Raw genomic sequence first — 13,245 nt, forward strand, 5'->3', positions numbered from 1 at the left:
GCCGTGACAGGGAATGAGGAAAGGTGCAGCTGACTCATATGGCCAAATCTCCTCGCGGCCCGGTAGCGCATGCTTTGCGGCCCGGTGGTTGGGGACCGCTGCTTTAAGCACTTCTCTGCCTCCCCTGATAATACCTTCTTGGTCCTCACCACTGGTGCTGCGGTCTTTAATTTCTGCCTATATACAGGAGGTAGATGTGCAACCAGGGTATCGGACTTTCCAAAGTGAGAGCAAGGGATGGCACGGTAAGTGCTCTTGATGATGGTATAGCCGTGGTCATATATGTTGGAGGCTATGGTCCCACAGGTGGTATGTTGGTGGCAGTTGTTCAGAGACTTCTTCAAGCTGGCCTGGTTGAAAATCCCACAAAGATAGTGAAGGCATCAGGTTACCCGCTGATTATGGAGCTTAGCTTCTCCAGTTCAAGCCTGAAGTTGGCCTGAAGTGGAATTTACACCGCTACAAGGATGGTGGCGGAACACTCCCTTGGCAGATAAAAAGGACCACACATGACTGCTAGATGTTCCAGATCAGGTGAGCAGTACTGAGACAGAACTGCCATGTCTGTGCAGTTAATCATAAAGTATACTCCATCTCTGTCTTTAAAAGGCTGAGCTGTCCTGTCTTCATGGTGAATGGTGAAGCCATCGAGCTACTGTGCTGCATTTGAAATGGCGGGGGTAACTATGTTTCCATGAAGCATAGTGGTCGCCAGTGTCTGTCTGGTACAGCAATTTTGCTGCGATGTCTTCAGTTTTATTTTCTAGAGACTGTACATCCGCTCACAGGACTGTCGGATTGGGGGTCTGAAGCCTGTGCATTTCGAGCTTACCTGCAGCCCAGCACACTTCCCTCGCTTCCTATTTCTTTCCAATATTTTTATTATTAATTTTACATATTAGAATGCAGAGTACAAGAAAAAATATATATCAATATATTATACTAAATCACATATAAAGACTCCTTACCCTATATTCATACAAATTAATTTGTAACATTGAAATGTAGTAATTTTATTATATTTAAAAAACCTAACCCACTACCAAGGCTGAAGCTGATTAGTAAAGAAAAAAAAGGAAAAAAAAATTATTAGTCATCATCAGTGCTCTAACAGCAAATCAAAGGTTTTGAAAATAATTCAAAAAAGTTCCCAACAATGTTTGAACGTCTTGGCTAGATTCAGAGACTGAACATTGAATCTTCTCTAAATTTAAACATGACATCACATCACGTAACCATTGAACGTGAATAGGAGGGGCCGCATCTTTCCATTTAAGCAAGAGCGTCCTTCTGGCCATAAGAGACAAAAAAGCCAAAATGTGCAAGTCAGACCACTCCAAAATAATATCCTTCCCTCCAACAATACCAAATAAAGCGGTCAAAGGATTAGTCTTAAAGTTTACTTTGAAAAGTATCGAAAAAGTTTGAAATACTTCTTTCCAATATTTTCCAAAACTCTGGCATGTCCAGAACAGAAGGCGGCCAAATTTGAAGAAATGAGAAAGGATCTAAAAAGCATGGATTGGGACAGGTTGTTCTCTGGCATGGATGTGATCGGTAGGTGGGAAGCCTTCAAAGCAGAAATTTTGAGAGTGCAGAATTTGTATGTTCCTGTCAGGATTAAAGGCAAAGTGAATAGGAATAAGGAACCTTGGTTCTCAAGGGATATTGCAACTCTGATAAAGAAGAAGAGGGAGTTGTATGACGTGTATAGGAAACAGGGAGTAAATAAGGTGCTTGAGGAGTATAAGAAGTGCAAGAAAATACTTAAGAAAGAAACCAGGAGGGCTAAAAGAAGACATGAGGTTGCCTTGGCAGTCAAAGTGAAGGATAATCCAAAGAGCTTTTACAGGTATATTAAGAGCAAAAAGGATTGTAAGGGATAAAATTGGTCCTCTTGAAGATCAGAGTGGTCGGCTATGTGGGGAACCAAAGGAAATGGGGGAGATCTTAAATAGGTTTTTTGCATCTGTGTTTACTAGGGAAACTGGCATGAAGTCTATAGAATTAAGGGAAACAAGTAGTGAGATCATGGAAACTGTACAGATTGAAAAGGAGGAGGTCCTTGCTGTCTTGAGGAAAATTAAAGTGGATAAATCCCCGGGACCTGACAGGGTGTTCCCTCGGATCTTGAAGGAGACTAGTGTTGAAATTGCAGGGGCCCTGGCTGAAATATCTTAAATGTCGCTGTCTACAGGTGAGGTGCCGGAGGTTTGGAGAGTGGCTCATGTTCTTCCGTTGTTTAAAAAAGGATCGAAAAGTAATCCGGGAAATTATAGGCCAGTAAGTTTAACGTCGGTAGTAGGTAAGTTATTGGAGGGAGTACTAAGAGACAGAATCTACAAGCATTTGGATAGACTGGAACTTATTAGGGAGAGTCAACATGGCTTTGTGCGTGGTAGGTCATGTTTGACCAATCTATTGGAGTTTTTCGAGGAGGTTACCAGGAAAGTGGATGAAGGGAAGGCAGTGGATATTGTCTACGTGGACTTCAGTAAGGCCTTTGACAAGGTCTCGCATGGGAGGTTAGTTAGGAAAATTCAGTCGCTAGGTATACATGGAGAGGTGGTAAATTGGATTAGATATTGGCTCGATGGAAGAAGCCAGAGAGTGGTGGTAGAGAATTGCTTCTCTGAGTGGAGGCTTGTGACTAGTGGTGTGCCACAGGGATTGGTGCTGGGTCCATTGTTATTTGTCATCTATATCAATGATCTGGATGATAATGTGGTAAATTGGATCAGCAAGTTTGCTGATGATACAAAGATTGGAGGTGTAGTAGACAGTGAGGAAGGTTTTCAGAGCCTGCAGAGGGACTTGGACCAGCTGGAAAAATGGGCTAAAAAATGGCAGATGGAGTTTAATACTGACAAGTGTGAGGTATTGCACGTTGGAAGGACAAACCAAGGTAGAACATACAGGGTTAATGGTAAGGCACTGAGGAGTGCAGTGGAACAGAGGGATCTGGGAATACAGATACAAAGTTCCCTAAAAGTGGCGTCACAGGTAGATAGGGTCGTAAAGAGAGCTTTTGGTACATTGGCCTTTATTAATAAAAGTATTGAGTATAAGAGCTGGAATGTTATGATGAGGTTGTATAAGGCATTGGTGAGGCCGAATCTGGAGTATTATGTTCAGTTTTGGTCACCAAATTACAGGAAGAATATAAATAAGGTTGAAAGAGTGCAGAGAAGGTTTACAAGGATGTTGCCGGGACTTGAGAAACTCAGTTACAGTGGAAGGTTGAATAGGTTGGGACTTTATTCCCTGGAGCGTAGAAGAATGAGGGGAGATTTGATAGAGGTATATAAAATTATGATGGGTATAGACAGAGTGAATGCAAGCACTGAGGCAAGGGGAGAAAAAAACCAGAGGACATGGGTTAAGGGTGAGGGGGGAAAAGTTTAAAGGGAATGTTAGGGTGGGCTTCTTCACACAGAGAGTGGTGGGAGTATGGAATGAGCTGCCAGATGAGGTGGTAAATATGGGTTCTTTTTTAACATTTAAGAATAAATTGGACAGATACATGGATGGGAGGTGTATGGAGGGATATGGTCCGTGTGCAGGTCAGTGGGACTAGGCAGAAAATGGTTTGGCACAGCCAAGAAGGGCCAAAAGGCCTGTTTCTGTGCTGTAGTTTCTATGGTTCTATGATTCTATATGAATGAGTGAAGCTTCTCCATTATTACATTTATCACAATAGTGAGATATATCTAAATAAAAACGAGACAACTTATCCTTGGTCATATGGGCCCTATGGACCACCTTAAATTGTAGGAGACAGTGGCGGGCACATAATGATGAAGTGTTAACCAATTTAAAAATTTGTCTCCAAGTTTCCTCAGAAATTGAAGCCTGTAAATCCAGGTCCCAGAGATTTTTAATTTTATCTAAAGGAACACTTCTCATTCTTGTTTGTCTTGTGCTTCTGTGATATCATTCTGGAGGAACAAATTATATCATTTCTTAATGTATGCATTACTAAATGACAATAAAAGAGGACTGCGTGTCCTCATAATCTAATCTAATCTAATCATTCCCAACAGCATATTATAAATGTTAGATATAGATTCATTATAAAAATGTTTCAAATTAAAAATTACATCTAGTAGATTCTTATCAGGACTTTTAGGAAATGTACTTATTTGAGACCGTAAAAAATCTCTTATTTGTAGGTATTGAAAAAAATGAATTTTGGGTAAACTACATTTAGTTGACAGTTGTTCAAATGAAAAGAGACTTCTTTCTACAAACAAGTCCTGAAAGCATTTAATACCTAATCTATCCCATTCTTTGAAAGCCACATCAATCATAGAGGGTTTAAAAATATAATCAGAAAAAATGGGACTCAAAAGAGAAAATCTCAATAAGCCAAAGTATTTTCAGAATTGTATCCAAATTCTCATAATGTGTTTAACTACCAGATTATCAGTTAACTTTCTCAGAGACAAAAGAAGTGAGGATCCAAGAAAAGAAATAATAGAAAATTTATTAACACAGTTAGCTTCTAAAAAAAACCCACATCGGGGCAATCCTCATGATTAGTGTAATATAACCAAAATGTAAGATTTCTTATATTAAGTGCCCAATAATAAAATCTAAAGGTTGGTAAAGCTAATCCTCCATTCTTTTTATCTTTCTGAAGATGAATTAGCCCTTTTATTTTTCTTTTACTTTTTTGGTAACTGTTTGTTAATGTTGACAATGTGGTAAATATACTTTCTTTCTAATTTTACGCAGTGCTTGGCTACCAAAAATTGTGCCTGAGCAGTATTTTACACAGTATTCACTACAACCCATGTCCCTTAATTATGAACATCCAAACTATCCTGTTTGGTTGAACACCAAATCATACCAACCCTAAACGTGTGTTACTTATGAACTTATGAAAGGTAGCCTTCTCATCACTGAGTCACATGGCTATTAGCAGAGAGCTAAAGAGCTAAGTTTGTATACGAGCTCTGATGAGAGGGTTACAAAAATAATGAAAAGGAGATAAAACAAGACAAGTCATGAAATGATGTGTTTGCATCAGCGACGAACTGCACACACGTTCTGGTACTTTGGGAACGAGATGAAGCCCACACCAGATGTAAGCTCCAGATTGGTAACATTCGGTGGAACTTGAAACCTGAACCTTTGTATCAGGATGGTAAAGAACAGAAAAAGCTCCATCCTGGCCAGGGTCTCCCCCGCACAGGCCCTGCATCCTGCAAAACAATGTCAATTTTCAAAAACCAGAGTTATTCACCCTCACCCCAAGACACTGAACAGTAACATTCATAATGGGAATGCAAGGTAACAGTATTTCTCTCTCTACAGATGCCGCCTGGCTTGCTGTAAGTTCTCTGCTTTCTCTTTCAATTCAGATTTCCAACCATTGTGTGTTTCCCATCATTCTCGCCATATTCCCCTGTCCTTATTCACCTCCTCTCGTCAGCTTATCTGCCCCTCCCCATGTGTCTTTGTCACTCACTCAGCCAGCATCTTCATCTTTAGTTTCTCTTGATCTTCACCCTGTCATGGACATTCCCTTCATCCTCCAGATGGATCCCCACTTCTCTGCAACTTCAACCATTGCTTCCCAAGTATTCCTAGTTCCACCAAAAGACATTAGCTGAAATGTTAACTTTCATAACCCATTATTGACGCTGATTGACCTACTGAGTATTTCCATAATACCCCGTTTTTCTTTCACAATGTGATAGTGCTGGAGCGGGGACTGCGGACTTCTCTGGGATGTCCCCTGGAAGAAGCACTTTAGTCATGAGGAAGGTTATGATGGTTTTCCCTTGAGTGAGGCAGTATAGGAGGAGATGTGTTTCTGTGCTATGTAACACCATGAATCTACACTCTGTGGCCACTTTATTAAGTAGCTCCAGTACCTAATAAAGTGACCACTGTGTGTATGTCCATTGTCTTCTGCTGTTGTAGTCCATCCACTTGACGGTTCAACATGTTGTACATTCAGAGGTGCTCTTCTGCACACCAGTGTTGTAACACATGGTTATTTGAGTTACTGTTGCCTTTCTGTCAGCTTAAACCAGTCTGGCCTTTCTTCCCTGACCCCTTTTAATTACAAGGCATTTTTTCCCACTGAACTGCCAGTCACTGATGCTTTTTGTTTCTCACACCATTCTTTGCAAACGCTAGAGACTGTTGTGCATGAAATCCTAGGAGGTCAGTCGATTCTGAGATATCCAAACCACCCTGTCTGGTGCCAACAATCATTCCTCTGACAAAGTCACTGAGGTCACATTTCTTCCCCATTCTGATATTTGCTCTGAACAACACTGAACCTCTTGACCATGTCTGTTTGTTTCTACGCACTGAGTTGCTGCCACATGATTGGCTAATTAGAATTTTGAATTGACGAGCAGGTGTACCTAATAAAGTGGCCACGGAGTGTTTGATTGCAGTTATAAAACTGAGGGGTATAGACAGGATCACTGCCTGAGACAGTAGCAGAAGCAGAGTCGTTGACAACATTTAGGAAACATGTGGATAATCACTGAAATAGAATAGAAAATAGAGTTACAAGTTCTGGAAGATGTGATTGATACTGATTGGTGCACAATGGTTGGCATAGAATAGTGGGCAGAATGGCCTGTTTCCATGCTCAATGACTATGACTTATTTTCCACCATCTACATATGTTTGCTTTACCATCTGATATAAACAATCCTTCCAACAAATGGGCCAAGGTCAGAGGAGAAATCCCACTAACCAACAATCCAGTAATTTAAACTTCTTACCCATTGAAAAAGGAACAAAGGCATCTCTCTTCACAAACTTCCCATCAGCATCCAGAAAGTTGGAAGGGTTGAAGTCATTTGGGGTTTCCCATTGAGTTTTGTCATACAGCACCGAGGTTAGCAAAGGGATCACTGGTGTGCCCTAAGAATGTAATTTACATATTAGATTGTTATTCCCTTCGAGAATTATCACTGGGAGTATTTTCACTAGAACAGAATTAACAAACCTGGTAAATATTCCACACTTCTGGTACATTTGTACCTCTAACAGATCTCCAATATCCTTTAATCAGCCAAGATCAACTGTGTCCCCATCTTCAGTGCATTCTGAGGTCAAGGTCAAGGTCAAGGTCAAGGCATTGGTCAAGGTCAACCATGGATGTTGTATCCTAGCTGTCTATGTGATACGCTGGTCAGGGCAGTATGATATGGAGGGATAGCTATTGCCCATGTAGCAGGCTCTCATGATCCACACAGCTGATCAATCCAAAGACCATAAGACCATACGATATAGTGATTCTTGGAAGATCATTACTAATGCCTCTACGATCTGTTCAGCCAGCTTTTCTGTACTCTGGGGTGTTCACCATCTGGTCCAGGTGACTCAGCTACCTTCAGACATTTCAGTTTCCCAAGAACCTTCCATCTCGTAATGGCAATCACACACTTCATGACCCCTGACAGCTGGAACTTCCACCATTCTGACAGTATCTTCCAGAGTGAAGACTGACGCAAAATACTTAATTAGTTCGTCTGCCATTTCCTTGACCGCTGTTACTACCTCTCCAGCATCATGTTCCAGGGACCCATATCCACTCTCAGCTCTGTTTGACACTTTATGTATCTGAAGAATCTTTTGGTATCCTCTTTAATATTATCGGCTAGCTCACTTTTGTATTCCATCTTTATCTTTCTAACGAATTGTTTTAGTTGCATTCTGTTGGTTTTTAAAACTTTCCTAATCCTCTAACCACTAATTTTTGCTCTATTATATGTCCTTTCTTTGGCTTTTCTGTTGGTTTTGACTTCTCTTGTTAGCCAGGATTGTGTAATTTTGGCCCGAGAATGCTTCTTCCCCTTTGGGATGTATATATCCTGTGCCTTCCATATTGCTTCCATAAATTTCAGCCATTGATGCTCTGCCGTCCAGCTTTTACATTGCAACTCATCCTGTTGACTGCATGTTTGCCTATCAACAGCCTCTCCTCACTACACAATACACCACAAAATCCAAAGGAATGACAAACACCAATTCAGTTTGGCACCAGTGGCATCACTGGAGTTGCTAGTCAGTGTTGAACTCAATGTACAACTGCCTTATGGATTCCAACCCTTCCCCGAGTGGGCAGAGCTCCTAGGCAGTGAAGGTTTGAAATCCGATGTTTTCTTCTCCTAGATGAGCTGCCAAGCATGTCTGATGAGCTCCATCTTCTTGAACTGGCTGGTTTATAGGTGCCAGTGTGAGAAAAGAGGGTGACAAAAGTACACATAGACTAAGATGTTAACTGTCCTGTGCTATCACCAGTGGGATCATCAGTTGATCTGCCACCTGTCTTCAGGAGAGAGAGATAAGTAAGACAATGGAGCAGCATTTGGAAATGTTAATGAAGAGACGAGAGAGTTTAACGGAAGGAGACACTGGTCTGAGGATTGTCAAGACTGGCTCCTTTGATCCTGAACTGTTTGAAGTGATGGACAGGCGATACCCCAGCAGGGGGATAAAAAGAGACAAGTTCGCTAAGGCAACAGACACCACACATGACACCACGAGGTAACGAGACCCTGGAAGCGGTGTGCCCCCACAAGTTGGTGGGAGTTTTTGGAGGACTGATCGCGGGGCCAGCCATAGACGCACAGGGTGGAAAGATACGGTCGGCGGGAACCTGGTGTGTGTGTCCACCCTTGCCTGGGTGCCGGGTTCACCGCTGAGGAACGATCATATCTGAAACGGAGGGGTCACAGTCAGTGACCTCAGAAGACATTACAAGGGCTCGTCCGAAAGCTAACTGCGAGGAATATCAAAGGTCTGTTGAATCCGATTTGAATATCAGCATTTGCTCTCTCTCTCTTCAACGGCACAACAACGATTACTGCAAACTGAACTAAATTGAACTCTGTCACTTGTGATTGATCATTTTACCCCTAGACTGCGATAGAGCTCGATTGATCCTATTATCCTAGTTCTGTGTACATGTGTGTTTATTCATTGCTTTTTTTCTTTTTTTTCAATCTTTTTATTAATTTCAAAATACAGAAACAGAACATAGCCATAATACAAATAGAAGGAGATGTAATGTTACACTTAAAAAAATTAATTGCAAAACCAAGTAGTGGAAATTAACAAAGCTCCCAAACATGTAGAACTAACCACGGATAATACAAAATAAAAAAAAACTGGAAAAAAAAATGAAAAAGAAAAAAAAACAAAACAAAAAAAAACCCATCCCCAAAGAAAAACAAAATTAGTCAACTAACCTAAAAGACTTGGGCAAAACTAACAACTTAAAAATGGAAAAGAAGAAAACCTTAGTGTCGACGACTCCAATCCCCTCCAACAACAGTACAGGGAGATAAAACAAGTTTGGAAATGATCAAATTACATCAAATGAAAATGCTGAATGAATGGCCTCCAAGTTTTTTCAAACTTAATTGAAGGGTCATAAACTGCACTTCTAATTTTCTCCGAATTCAAACACACCATAGTTTGTGAAAACCAATGAAATACAGTAGGAGGGTTAATCTCTTTCCAATTCAACAAAATGGACCTTCTAGCTATTAAAGTAAGAAATGCAATCATCCTTCGTGATGAAGAGGTTAAATTATTTAAGTCTATCATTGGTAGTCCAAAGATAGCAGTAATTGGATGAGGTTGTAAGTCTATATTTAAGACCGTTGAAATAATATCGAAAATATCTTTCCAATATTTCTCCAACAAGGGACATGACCAGAACATGTGGGTTAAAGAAGCTATCTCAAAATGACATCTGTCACATGTTGGATTAATATAAGAGTAATAATGAGATAGTTTATCTTTGGACATATGAGCCCGGTGCACTACTTTAAACTGTATCAACCTATGCTTAGCACATACAGAGGATGAATTCACCAACTGAAGAATTTTTTCCCATTTTTCAGTCGGTATATTAATCTCAAGTTCTCTTTCCCAGTCAGCTTTGATTTTATTAGAAGCATCAGGACATAGATTCATAATTATATTATATATAATTGTTACTACACTTTTCTGAGAGAGATTTAAATCTAAGATTTTTTCCAAAGTGTCCATTGGATATGGATGTGGAAAATTAGGAGAGACAGTAATTAAAAAGTTTCTAATCTGTAGATATCTAAAAAAGTGAGATCTGGGTAAGTTATATTTATTAGAGAGTTGATCAAAAGACATAAAACAGTTATCCAAGAATAAATCGCGAAAAGATATTATACCTTTGGTTTTCCAATCAAAGTAAGCTTGATCCATCATAGAAGGTTGAAAAAGAAAATTTGATATAATAGGAGTTGCTAGAATAAATTGATTAAACCCAAAAAATCTTCGGAATTGAAACCATATACGTAAAGTATGCTTAACTATTGGGTTGTTCATTTGTTTATATGATTTAAAAGAAGTAAAAGGAAGTAAAGTTCCTGAAACCGAACCCAAGGAGAACCCTTGTAATGAATTAGATTCAAGATTTACCCAATAAGGGTTTAAAGATGCGTCCAAATCTTGTAACCAAAATTTTAAATATCGAATATTAATTGCCCAATAATAGAATCTAAAATTCGGGAGGGCGAGCCCCCCGCCTCCTTTTTAGATTTCTGTAGATACCTTTTACCTAACCTAGGATTTTTATTCTGCCAAATATAAGAGGAAATTTTTGAATCTACGTTATCAAAAAAAGATTTTGGGATAAAAATTGGAACCGATTGGAATATATACAAAAATTTAGGCAAAATGATCATCTTAATAGCATTAATCGGACCAATCAAAGACAAAGAGATTGGGGATCATTTGGTAAATAAAAGTTTAATCTGATCAATTAAAGGTAAAAAATTAGCTTTAAATAAATCTTTATACTTTTTCGTAATTGTTATCCCTAAATATATAAATGAATCAGTAACCAATTTAAATGGTAAATGTCCATAAATAGGTACATGCTTATTTAAAGGGAATAATTCACTCTTACTAAGATTCAATTTGTAACCAGAGAAGTTACTAAATTGAGCTAACAGATCTAGGATAGCAGGAATTGACTTCTCCAGGTTAGAGATGTATAACAACAAATCATCTGCATATAATGATAATTTATGTATTTCGTTTCCACGGGTAATACCAACAATATTTGGCGAGTCACGAATAGCAATTGCTAAAGGTTCAATAGCAATATTAAATAGTAAAGGACTAAGAGGGCAACCTTGCCTAGTACCACGAAAAAGAGGAAAAAAAGGAGACCTATAATTATTTGTACAAACCGAGGCTACCGGGGAGTAATATAACAATTTAATCCAAGATAATGTCAAATTAAAATTAAATTTCTCAAGAACATTAAATAAATAAGGCCATTCAACTCTGTCAAAGGCTTTCTTGGCATCTAATGAGATAATACATTCCGGGGTAGTAAATGAGGGGGTGTAAACAATATTCATTAATCTCCTAATATTAAAGGATGAATAGCGATTTTTAATAAATCCGGTTTGATCCATAGAAATAATTTGAGGTAACACCTCAAATCTAGTCTAGTTGCTAGAATTTTTGAAAAAATTTTAGAGTCTACATTCAGAAGAGATATCGGTCTGTATGATGCACAATCAGTAGGATCTTTATTCTTTTTAAGAATTAAGGAAATAGAGGCTTCATAAAACGATTGTGGTAATTTACCTAAGCTGATTGCTTCCTTGAATATTCTAGACAACTTAGAAGAAAGAATGGAGGAAAAAAAATTTAAAAATTCCACTGTAAACCCATCCAGACCGGGTGCTTTACCGGAATTCAATGATGAGATTGCAGTTATTATTTCTTCCTCTGAAATGGAAGTTTCTAATGATAGGCAATCTTCAGGTGATAGTTTCGGAAAACTCAATTTACTTAAAAAATCGTGCATGAAATTAGAATCATGAGGAAAATCAGAGTGATATAAAGAGGTATAAAATTCTTGAAAGGTTTGGTTTATCCCAACATGATCAACTGTGAAAGTATCATCCTGTTTACGAATCTTAGTAATTTGACGTTTAGCCAAATCAAATTTCAATTGGTTAGCCAGTAATTTACCCGATTTATCGCTATGAATATAAAAATCACTTCTAGTTCTCATTAATTGATTTTCAATCGAGGATGTTAATAATAAACTATGCTCCAATTGGAGTTCCACTCTGTGTTTGTACAGCTCCTTACTGGGAGAAATAGCATATTTTTTATCGACTTCTTTAATTTTATCAACCAACAGAAGTATTTCATTGTTAATACGTCTTTTCAAACCAGCCGAATAGGAAATAATTTGACCACGGATATAAGCTTTAAAGGCATCCCAAACAGTTCCGTTGGAAACTTCTTCTGTAGTATTAGTTAAAAAGAAATCAATCTGCTCCTTTACAAATTTGACAAAGTCCTGATCTTGAAGCAAAATAGGGTTAAATTGCCATTGTCTGCTAGTACAAAAGGTATCCATTAGCTTGATGGAAAGTTTCATTGGAGCATGATCTGAAATAGCAATAATGTCATAATTACAATCAACTACATATGGAATCAAACGAGAGTCAATCAGAAAATAAACAATACGGGAAAAAAATTATGTACATGTGAAAAAAAGGAGAATTCCTTATCATTTGGATATAGAAATCTCCAAATTTCTGAAATCCCAGAATCCAACATAAGAGAGTTAATAATAGTAGCCGACTTATTCGGTAAAGCCGGACTACCTATGGATCTGTCCAGCATGGGATTCAAACATAAATTAAAATCACCGCCCATTATCAACATAAACTCATTTAAATTAGGAAAGGAAGTGAGTAAGTGTTTAAAGAATTCAGGATAATCCACATTCGGAGCGTAAACATTAACCATAGCAACCTTTTTATTAAAAAGTACCCCAGTAATTAACAGAAATCTGCCATTAGGATCTGAAATAATGTCTTGATGAATAAATGTAATTGAAGGATCAATAAAAATTGAAACGCCTTTAATTTTGGCTTGAGCATTTGAATGGTATTGTTGTATTTTCTAAAATTTAAAGAAGCGTTGATTGTCCTCTTTCCTTACATGAGTCTCTTGTGCAAAAATAATATGAGCATTCAGTCTTTGGAACACTTTGAAAATCTTTTTCCGTTTTATTGGATGGTTTATACCATTTGTATTCCAAGAGACAAAATTAATAGTATGAGCCATAACTAAAAATTAACCCTTTGGTAAGTAAGGGGTTAACCATAATGTGAGCTCATGAAATCTGAAGAGGAATACATGATTAGAGAGGAACCGGAAATCTCGACACTGCGGACATCTTTG

At 38.4% G+C, this 13,245-nt stretch overlaps 1 pseudogene; it reads right to left on the reverse strand.

Moving 5' to 3' along the window:
- Positions 1–5,028: 5,028 nt before the first annotated feature.
- The window catches only part of LOC134352126 (cytochrome P450 2K1-like), a 38,640-nt pseudogene continuing 30,423 nt past the window's right edge, over positions 5,029–13,245 (reverse strand).

The sequence above is a fragment of the Mobula hypostoma genome, chromosome 9, assembly GCF_963921235.1.
Source record: "Mobula hypostoma chromosome 9, sMobHyp1.1, whole genome shotgun sequence".
NCBI lineage: Eukaryota > Metazoa > Chordata > Chondrichthyes > Myliobatiformes > Myliobatidae > Mobula > Mobula hypostoma.